Source organism: Nicotiana sylvestris, chromosome 2 (assembly GCF_000393655.2).
Source record: "Nicotiana sylvestris chromosome 2, ASM39365v2, whole genome shotgun sequence".
Lineage (NCBI taxonomy): Eukaryota > Viridiplantae > Streptophyta > Magnoliopsida > Solanales > Solanaceae > Nicotiana > Nicotiana sylvestris.
The window spans coordinates 14021291-14033252 of NC_091058.1; positions in this window are offsets into that span (position 1 = coordinate 14021291).

Below are 11962 nucleotides of genomic sequence, written 5' to 3' on the forward strand. Positions count from 1 at the left end.
ATCTTGGCAAGTGCAGAAGCAGCCGCCTTCAAGTTCAAGGCCACAAACTAACCACCGTGTTTTAAACTCACAAGTCTTTTTCTGTGAAACAGGGATGAAGGCTATGCTCATAACAAAGTTCGAATTTTTCAGGTGTAATGCCCTAATTCTGCTTGCGCAAAGGCTATTGAGAAGATCACACATCACCCCTAGGAGAAGCACTTCCTAGTCTGAGCCTTTCAAGTTATATTTTATTTTAGGAGACGCACTTCCTAAATTGAGATTTTACCCCTAGGAGACACACTTTCTAGTTTGGGTCATTTAAGTTCATTCCTAGGAGATGCACTTCCTAGTTTTAGTCATTGAAGTTTCACTCCTAGGAGACGCACTTCCTAGTCTAGGTCTTTCAGGTTATATTTTTCTTTGAGGAGACGCAGTTCCTAAATTGAGATTTTACCCCTCGGAGACGCATTTCCTAGTTTGGGTTATTTAAGTTCATTCCTAGGAGATGCACTCCCTAATTTGAGCCATTGAAGTTTCACCCCTAGGAGACGCACTTCCTAGTCTGGGTCTTTCAGGTTATATTTTTCTTTTAGGAGACGCACTTCCTAAATTGAGATATGCACTTCCTAGTTTGGGTCATTTAAGTTCATTCCTAGGAGACACACTTCCTTGTTTGAGTCATTGACGTTTCACCCCTAGGAGACGCACTTCCTAGTCTAGGTCTTTCAGGTTATATTTTTGTTTTAGGAGATGCACTTCCTAAATTGAGATTTTATTCTAGGAGACGCACTTCCTAGTTTTTGGTTCATTCAAGTTTCAACCCTAGGATACGCACTTCCTAGTTTGAGTCATTCAAGTTTTATCCTAGGAGACGCACTTCCTAATTTGGTTCATTCAAGTTTCTTCCCTAGGAGACGCACTTCCTAGTTTAAGTCATTTGAGTTTTATCCCTAGGAGATGCACATTCTAGTCGAGTCTTTAATTTTACTCTCATCATTGCATCAATAACATAGGTGATTTACAATTTTGCTAACAACTCACAAATCTTCCTAGTGCAAACTGGGGCAGAAAATTTTGTTTGTTTTGTTGTTTTGATTGCAGATACCCACCTGGAGAACAAGAGAATTCGTTTCAATTATTTCAAGTTTCAAGTCAGTGGCAGGCACCCACCTGAAGAATGAGGGAAGTCATTCCATAATTCAATTCAAGTTAGAAGTAGCAGAAGCTCGCGGTAAGAATGTGAGTCCAGGGGCGGATCCACCTCTTTACCATGGGGTGGCATGGCACCCGCTAAAATGATAAAAAAAAATTATATACCAATATTGAAATTTTCTTAAATTGGGTTAAATATCTAATCCTACCACCCGCAACTATAAATTAGATAAAGGTGCCATGACTGGTAGATCTTTTTGAAAGCTTTTCTCGTGTGAAAAAATCAAGTGAAAATTATCTTGAACCTTGTCCGACTTTCCCTTTTCGTGTGCTTTTTATTTATTTTTTTTCAATCATTTTCCTTCTTGGTTCCCTCCCAATTTTCTATAGATCGTTTCATTATTTTTTATTTTTCTTTTCTTTATTTTACTATTTATATGTGGTCTCTAACAAGAACACTAAAAAAAAGAGGCTAATATTATAAAATAAGCATTCCCCTTAATCTCAAATTTATGAGTTTGCTTCTTTCATCTCAGAAAAACTTGAGTCTTAATGGGAATTTTCGATTCAGATCAATTTTTTTTCATCTTTTTTTTTAATTATATCATAGACATTTTATGTTATTCTATGGTTATTAAATATAATTTAAATCTCTTTACTATTAAATTATAACAAAAATTTTCTAAGCATTGCTGCTTAAAAAATATGAGATTTATGATTTTAATTTTTGAGAACTTCTAGTTTATTTAATTCTATACTTGTGGGGTATAATTTATTTATTGAAGATATTTTAAAAAAAATCTTATTCTGTTTGATGTAATTCCCTCATTCAAGATTTTTTCTTGTGTAAGTTTATTTTTAATATATAAAAAAAGATGTAACTTTCTTAGTGAAAATGTTGATTTTACTTGTGTTGTTATAATTAAGGTATGATTCCTTAATTAAAAAACCGAATAAACATTCCTAATAAATTTCATAGTAGTCATTATAAGGTATACTTTAAAAGAAATTATGGCACCCGTCACCTTCAAATCCTAGATCCACCTCTGTGTGAGTCGACAATCCGAGATGAACAACAGAAGTAGTCTCAATCTAGAATAAAAAAATAAAATAAAAAGAAGTATCTGAAATGCAGAATCAGAGATAAGATATGGATTGCTCAAGACATGACCAAGTCACGAGCTTCGCATGTCCCGTTTTGATCCGAAAAGCTGAAGAAGAATGAACTAGCACCTGCAACTAGCAAGCGTCAAGGTTCAAATCTAAAATCCGCACGAAAAACTATTCAAGACTCAAGATCAAGCTTCAGAAGACTTATAGATATGAATTTTGTAACTCATAGTTGACAGGCTTAGTTAGTCTTTTTCATTTTTTTTATTTTGATGTTATAACAGGAACCTCGATGGAACGGCACATCGACCGGCTCTCCACCTCAGTATACTCCATCACCTCATTCACTTTTGAATTACGCGTGGCCTGATTCCTTTATAGCCAAGAATATGTAGGCAGCTCAGATACCAGGGTTCGGTCACATTCTCTTCCTTTCTCTTAGTTTCTGGTCTCTCTAAATAAGGGTCGGGTCAAAAAATATGTTTAGTCGTTCTTTGTCTGAAAATACTTCGTATTTCCAGTCAAAGAGGGGCAGCTGTAGACATGTGATTTTTGACTCTCCCCAAGATTTTTCATATTTTAGCATGTAAATGTTTAGTTTAGGCTTAATATCGTTATTTCAATTAGTTTTAACTCTTTTACTTTATTTTATCAAACAAAATTAAAAATTACAAAAATATTTATTTATTTATTTAGCTAATTAATATAAAATAGTTTCACTTTTAATTTTAATTTTACTTTAATTAATTGGAAATGAGTTCATAATTTTATAATTGTTATTTTAGGAGCTAATATTTTTAGTCTACTAGAGTTAAAGGGCCACTTTTAAAGGTATATTTGGCCAAATTTTGCCCAATTCGGATCTAGCCCATAATCCTAGGCCCAATACCTACTAACCTAACCCTAAAATCCTAATAAAACTAGACACTCTAAGATTTGGAGCCTTCGGCGAGTTTTATCATGAAAAACAAACAAAAAACCCCTAGAAGAGCACACCCTAACCTAATTTCCCTGATTCCAAAATCAGCGCCTCCTCTCCAAAAATAGACAGCCATCGCCATACCCTAACCCCAAGAGAAGAAGCGATCAATGAAAAATGGATCCCCTTACTTTAAACGTCGTCGTCCCATCCCCCTCTCTACCCTAGAATAATTGGCGCCCAATTCCTTAAAAATCCCAGCCTTATATGAGCCACATTCCAACTTCCCTAATTCTATGCAACTCTCAAATCATTCTGAAGAACCAAAGAATCAGTAGTATTTCCCATCGACGTCTACAAGGTGGACTCAAATTAAAGACGAATACTGAAAGTCTCGTTCCAGTACTTGAAAAGGATACTACAACTGTGGGGACTTCTCCAGATAGTTTGGCTAGAATTTCGAGTTTGTTCAAGAGATTTGAGTTTTCCGGCGAGTGCCGAGGTCGTCGAAGGTTGTAGTCTGAGGTTTCTGGTAAAGGCTTCCGGTGGATAGCTTGTTCGCGGTACTGTCGCTTAGCATTTTCAAACTATCAAACCATCAAATTTCAGATTTAGTTGAGGTCTATTTCTCCCCTTCTTTTACTATTTTGGCTTAATTACATGCTTCTATTTTGTTGAACTTTTGAGTTAATATTCATTTTTTCCGTTTGTAACGCCTTAGTAGTATTTATGTGTGTTTTTTGTTCTGTTGATTATTGTTTTGTGTTTTTTTCATGTAACTTACATTCGGGCGTTTTAATGGCTGAAATGAGTCTTTTGTTTTGTCCTTATCATATTGCTTCATTAAATGTTCCATGATTTAGTTACCATTCAAATGACAAAAGAATTAATTTAACATGTTTAAGTAGATTGAGTATAGTTTCGTTGTTTTGAAAATGGGGGTTTTGGGCATATAGAATGAGAAATTAAATTTATCACGTTAATTATTTTATCTTGTCTGCTTGAAATCGATAGGAGCATGTTAAGGCCGACCACATTTGGGTAGGCAAACTCTAGGATTTTGTTTTATTTAATTTTGAGGCTAGAGGTCGTTCCCTTAGTTAAATATATCCGGGGAATGCCCCGAAGGATTTGTATATATATTATTTCGGGGAATGCCTCATAGTATTCTGTAACTGGAGGCCGAAAGTGAACTCGTAGTACTTTTATTTCTATTTCATTTTTATTTTTATCTTTCTTTTATTAGGTGGGAACGATCTTGAGCCTCTTATGTTTTAATTTTTTCGTTTTGTGTTTATTATCTCAATTCAAATATCTTAAAAGCTAACTAGATCGAGTACATAACCGTGACTTTTACGGTACTTGGGGAGTGCCTAACACCTTCTCCCCGAGTCAAATGAACACCCTTACCCAAATCTTTGGTGCGGACTTAGTTTTGGAATCCAAAGTGTTTTAAAAGGAAATATCATTTCTAAAAAAATGGTGACCTGACAAACCGAAACCAATGTCAGGTGGCGACTCTAAGTTAATCCTTTTGAACACAATTTTGTCACTTTTCATAATTGAAACCTTTTTGAGCTTTACTAAAAAAAAATTATATTTTTAAGAGGGTTAAGTGAAGTGTAAAAAAGGGGCGTGCAGTGGATCGACTCACGAAATCAGCGCACTTCTTGCCAGTCAGGTTGCATGACACTCCAGTCTCAATCGTTTCAGATTGAGGGACTCAGTTCACGGCCAACTTTTGGAAGAAATTTCAGCAAGGTTTGGGTACGCAGGTAAATCTTAGTACAATTTTTCATCCTCAGACTGACGGGCAAGCAGAGCGGACTATTCAAACGCTTGAGGACATGTTGTGTGCTTGTGTTCTTGATTTTAAAGGTAGCTGGGATGATCATTTGCCACTCATAGAGTTTGCTTATAACAACAACTTCTATGCTAGTATGTGGATGGCACCTTTTGAGGCGTTGTATGGTAGGAGATGTAGGTTTCCCATTGGGTGGTTCGAGGTTGGAGAAGCTGAATTGATAGGGGCGGACCTTGTGCATCAGGCTATTGAGAAAGTCAAGATTATTAAGGAGAGGTTGAAAACTAATCAGAGTCGCCAAAAGTCTTATTCGGACATTTGTCGCAGAGATTTAGAGTTCAAGGAAGATGATTGGGTATTTTTGAAGGTTTCCCCCATGAAGGGTATCATGCATTTTGGAAAGAAAGTAAAATTGAGTCCGAGGTATGTCGGACTGTATAGAATCATTCAGAGGATCGGTCAGGCGGCATACAAGCTTGAGTTACCACCCGAGATGTCAATGCTACACCTTGTCTTCCATGTCTCTATGTTGAAGAAGGTAGTGGGAGATCCGTCCACCATTGTGCCGGTTGGAACTATTGAGGTTAATGAAGAACCGTCATATGAAGAAATTCTAGTTGCCATTCTCGACAGGAAAGTCCGGAAGTTGAGAAACAAAGAAATTGCCTCCGTAAAAGTGTAATGGCGAAACAAGCAAGTTAAAGAAGCCATTTGGGAAGACGAGGAAGAAATGAAAAGAAAGTACCCACATTTGTTTGCCTAGCCATGTAATAGCTTCTATGAATTTGGTTCCTATGAACTTTGTATCACTTGGTTAGTGTATGTAAAATTGTTCTGTTTTGATTATATATTACCTATGGGGCCGTGGTTGTTGTGGTTATGAGTTATATCATATCAATATATTGTGTACGTGCTATTCGGATATGTTTCTAGGGCTCTCTAGCAGGTGGATAGGCCTAGATACAAAGGGAACTTTGGCAAAAAAATTTGAAATCTAGAGAGTTAGTCAAATTTGGGGGTTGTTGGTACGTGGTGTGAAACTGAAGTTGCATAAGGTGCTGATAAGTGATCCTTGTTCCTCATTCGAGGACGAATGATCTCAAGTGGGGGAGGATGTAAGGCCCCGTGAAATTTTTACTCAAAAACCCGAATCTCATAGTGATGATCTGTGCATTAAAAAGTTAAGAAAAAATATTTTTCAGAAGAGCGCGTTTCTGCGGCCCATTATACGACCGCATAACAATAATGCGGGTCGCATATCTGCCGCATAGTGAGTCAGAATGTTGGATAATTTTGAGGTTAACTGTGCGACCAATTATGCGATCACATAATCGATATGCGGGCCGCATAGTCGTCGCATAACCTCTTTGGGATTTTTGCGAAGGGTCGTTTTACGGTGCATTATGCAACCACAGAACAGGTATGTGGGGCGCATATTGGTCGCATACCCGGGCAGTATATTCAAATCTTGAGGGCTACTTTTGCGGTCCCTTTTTGCGTGCCGCATGTCAGTTATGCGATCGCATATGTGACCACAGATTGAGTCGGGCTCCTATTTTCTAACTTTTAAAACCCGACCTCATTCCGTTAAAAACACCCTATTAGACCCCCCTTGTGCTATTTTCTACTACATTTAGAGTGAGAAAAAGAGTTCTAGAGGGAGAAGGTGATCCTCACCAAGTCTCTACTCAATCCTTGCCCAAATCTTCGAAGATTATCAAGAAAAGTTACTAAGCCTTCATCCTAAGAGGTAAGAACTTGTGTCCTTATCTATGATTTTGAAATTCCTACTAGAATAAGCAATTAACAAGTGAGTTCATGGGTATGACATGCATGTGTGATAAAAGGGTATGGGGGGGACTATGAGCTAAAAATGTAACAAATGGGGTGTAGGGTGATAGAATTCCTCATAAAAAGGTCCTAAAATCATAATGCACACTTAGTGCTTGATAATGTGCACAAATGAGCTAGAATCTTGATTATCCCTCTAACTCTTGGTTCAACTTGTAATTCTCATAAAATAGATCGAAGTTTCTAGGAGTTCCGGAATCTTGATTATCCCTCTTGATCGAGGTATGTATGGCTAAAACCCCCTGTTCTTAGAAATTGAGCTCCCTAGGTGTCCGTGCAAATGTTGTAAGTTCCAAAATTTGATTGGTGTAGAGATTGCTATTTCAAATGTATTGGTGTTGCAAGAATATATGTGAAAGGTGTGTCTCAATGTTTTCAATATGCTATTTTTTGGTACATTAAGGATGTGTGAAGAATGTGAACCATGTGCTAAAATGCCTAGATTTCAAGTCAAGTTTAAATTGAGATTGTTATGCCAAACTATGTGAAATCCTCTCTATGCTTACAACTTGAATTGCTCTTGTATGTGCCTATTATCTTAAATTGCAAGGTTAATGTTGAAAGTGGAAATGATGTGAAATGTGGGGGAAAAGAGTTTGAGTTATGAAATGTGGCCTAGTGCCAAGTATGATGTGATAATTGTGTCCCTAAGTGCCGATGAACTGATATATGTGAAATAAAGATTGAAATGAGATGATTGATGAAAAAGGAAAAACAACTTGGTAAGACGGCCTAGCCGATCGGGCCGTGATCGGATGTCATACCGCACACATGGTGGTATTGTACTGATATTGAAACCGGAAAGTGAGAATGAAATTATGATTAAGGTACATGTATCAAATGAGGCAACCTAGCTGATCGGGTCGTGATCGGACTCCGTGCAAGAAAGAGATGGTATTGTGAATGATGATGCAACAGTATGAAATGTCCCACCCTAAAGCTATGGAAATTATGTGAAAGCTATGTGATCCCTTTTATTTGATGATATGGTGATTGTTTAAAGCTTTTGTTGATCCCTGTGATTTCTTTATTCTTGTGTGGATTTTCTTTCTAATGAGATGGTGTTTAGTTATACATACTTGTACTATTCCATGATACTAACGTCTCTTTTGCCGGGGGCGCTACATCTTTGGATGGATATAGGTGGTTACTTCGCAGATAGCGCTGATCGCAGATAGTGGCCCTCTCTTTCTCTCCTCACAACGGTCTTGGTGAGCCCCTATTTCTCCCAGGGGTTTTGCGGTTCTTCTTTTGTATAAATTACCATATTTTGAGGTATAGCCGGGGCATTATTGCCAGCATTGACATATTGGTCTTTTGTATCCTTAAAGGCTCTGTAGATATTTGTGTAGGTTATGCACGGACATTGGATGGGTCACTAGACTATGTTGTAATTCTAAACTCTTGTTTTCTATAAACTATATCTGTATGAAATTTTAGAAACTTGACTATGGTTTAAGGATTTTAATATAAAATGAACTAGCAATGTAAGATGTACGATCTTTCCTACTGTCTAATTAAATGAAAGCTTGGTTTTTTTATCATAGTGAGTTGGGTAGAAGGTGTCCAAAAGGCTTGATCGGTTGGGTTCACTCGATTGAGCGCCGGTCGCGCCTCCCGAGGTTGCCGGTGACATATTTGGTTTTTGTAAATTTTATCGGGTTCCAAGGTGCGGGCCCAAGGAGTTAACTTTTGTTGACTTTTTGCAAATTGTATAATAATCATAGTTTTGTTAATTGAAATTATTCCTCTTGCATTGTTTGATGTATTCAAGTCATTTTTGGCTAGATTGAGTCGAGCGTTGATGAATTGGTAAAAGAAAAGCTAAATTGAGTATTGAATTGGCCTGATTAAGGTAAGTATCTTACCTAACCTTGTGGGAGGGGGAACTTCTCCTTAGTGTTTGAGTCTTCTATGTTAATTGTAGTCCGTCCATGCGAGGTGACGAGTGTATGCTCGAACTTATTTGTGGGAACTTGCCTTTAGGGTTCTTAGGTCCTTATGTTCATTATATGGGAAGTATTTCGTCATGATTGGATTTTCTAATTGCATAAATTACCTCTATATGCTCCATATGATGTTGTTAGCTTTCCTCTAATTCTTACGTGTTACTTGACCCCTAATTGCCTTAATTGAAGTGATTGTCTTCCTTATTGTTTTGATACTTCTTGATTATGAGTTCCACTATAACTTCGTGCAAATATGTTACATGTCCATTTGTTATGGTTACCGGTGTAATTATCACATGCTTATTTTGTCTTGTTGCTTTGTTAAGGTTAGTGTGCTTCTTGGTTTTCTTTTCATGATCCTTATTATGTATTATTCATGCTTGACTTGATGAGTATTCATGTTGGACTAGAATTATGGCAATTCCTTGGTATTTGACCGTTGTTGAGTATTGAATTAAGTTGGGATTCATTTTGTGAAGTTAATTATTGGAACGAGATTGGTTATTATTGATTCCCTTGCCGGGATGTATTGTTTATGATATTGTTTCCCTTACCGGGATGTTATTGCTTTTGATATTGTTTCCCTTGCCGGGATATTGTTGTAATACTATTGTCCCTTGCCGGGATTTTTTTTTGTGATTGGTGTTGATTTGTATATTGGGATCAGGTTGCACGTCGCAACAATATTATATGGGATTGGGTTGCACGCTGCAACAATATTTTATGGGATCGAATTGCACGTCGCAACAAGGAGTAATAAGGGTGGACAGTTGGGGTCGGGTTGCACACCGCAACATCATTATATGATTTGGATCGGGTTGCACGCCGCAACAATATTATATGACTTGGATCGGGTTGCACGCCACAACATCATTATATGATTTGGATCGGGTTGCACGCTGCAACAGTATTATATAATTGGAATCGGGTTGCACACCGCAACAAGAAAGAATAAAAGTGAATATTGATTCTTATGGTGAGAACGAGAGTAAAAACACGAGAGATAAAGCACGAAGAGTGATGTCGTGCACTTTCTGTTTGCAATGTTTCTTTGTTGTTATCAATTCAAGTGTTTTAACTGTTTAGATTCCTTTACTGCTATGATCCTTTGTGTTGGAATTCATAGTATTTTTAATACCTTGCCGTATTTATATATCCATATTTCAATACTTCAAATTTCAAAAATTGTCACATTTTTAATTGAATTACTTACTCAATTAGATCCCCTTAAACCGTCTAAAGTTGTAATTTACTTAAAAGGGAATTTCTACTAAGTTAATTTATTAAATCCCATGTTAAAGGTAATAATTCATTCGATGTTGTATTTTAAATTGAAAATGGTACTTTCTTTATTCAAATAATTTTTAAAAATAACTTCATCTTTTCTTGTTGAGTTCCTAATTGGTTTAAAAAGTTGCACTCTACTTTATGTTATGTAAATGAGACTCCTAGAATATCTTAATTGCATTAGTTATGGGTCCTATGTACTGAGTAACATAAGAACGTTGTTGTACAAAATGAGACAAAATATGTAGGCATAAAGTGTCGGGTGTGCTAAAGGTTTGGAAGTTGAGGTTATGATATGATACATCGAGTTCTGAGATGGCTGGGGTAGTGCATCAGAAACGATATGATTGATTGAGTTGACACTGTCTTCCTTACTTGAGTTCATTCTACTTCTCTGTGTTCCGGCTATGTTTGTGTTGATTTATTTGGTTATCTTTCGTTTCCATCTGAATTTCCTTTATTGTCTCTACTGTTTGTAGTTTGGTTTCTCCCTACTGTTGATATTACTCTGTTATCTTTATCTTGAAACTTTATTATCATAACATGTTCAATTTGTTTGATCAGTAGGTGTCTGGACTGTTCCTCGTCACTATCCCACCGAGGTTAGTCTTGATACTTACTGAGCACCGCCGTGGTGTGCTCATACTATACTTCTGTACATTTTTGGTATACAGATCCAGGTTTTGATCGGTAATAGCCGTGCGGGTTGTTGCGGTGGAGACTCGAGGTAAACCTGCTACAGCGTTCGCAGGGCTCGGAGTCACCTTCACTTGTACTTACTTCCATTTGTTCCTTTTGTTTCGGAACAATGATGTATTTATTTTGTATAACTACTCTTAGAAAAGCTTATGACTTGTACCACCAGTTCTGGAAAATTGTGATTTTTTTTAGAGTTATTTAATTTTAAGTTACTATATGTCAATGTTATTTCAGTTAATGTTAGGCTTACCTAGTTTAGAGACTTGGTGTCATCACGACTCCTTCGGAGGGATTGCAGGTCGTGACAAGTTGGTATCAGAGCTCTAGGTTCGTAGGTGATACGAGTCATAAGCAGGTTTAGTAGAGTCTTGCAGATCGGTACGGAGACGCCTGTACTTATCTTCGAGAGGCTACGGAATTGTTAGGAAATTCCACTTCTTTCATTCCTTATCTTGCGATATTGATTCAGCTCAAAGTATATGACTTATGTTCCTTACATCCACTCGAGTATAACATTACTCTGTAGAGAAAGTTATAGCCAAATTACTAAGGCCTATCTATGCAGCCACTAGAAGCGCGGACCGCGATACTTTTTCGCGACCGCGGAGGAGTGACCGCTGCAGCGGTGATTTTCCGCAGTCAGCGGTGATGGAAATCCAGGAGGTATACTATAAATACGGAATTTAGAGTTTTATTTCATATTTTGACCTAGAGAGCTCGGATCTTGGCGATTTTTTGAAGGTTTTTCAAGAAGTTCATCGGGGTAAGTGATTCTAGATAGGATTTGGCTAAAATACATGAATCTATCATTGAATTTATCATTTTATTCGTGATTTGGGATGGAATTTGGAAAAAATTGTGAAATCTTTCAAAAATGTAAAATGATGATTTGAAGGACCAAATGGTATCGGAATTGGATAATTTTTGTATGGGTGAACTCGTATCAGAATGAGTATTCGATTTTTGTAAATTTTATCGGGTTCCTAGGTACGGGCCTAGGGAATTGACTTTTGTTGAATTTTTGCAAATTTTATAAGAATCATAGTTTTGTTAATTGAAATTATTTCCTCTTGCATTGTTTGATGTATTCAAGTCATTTTTGGCTAGATTGAGCCGAACGTTGATGAATTGGTAAAGGAAAAGCTAAATTGAGTATTGAATTGGCCGGATTGAGGCAAGTATCTTGCCTAACCTTGTGTGGGGGACTTC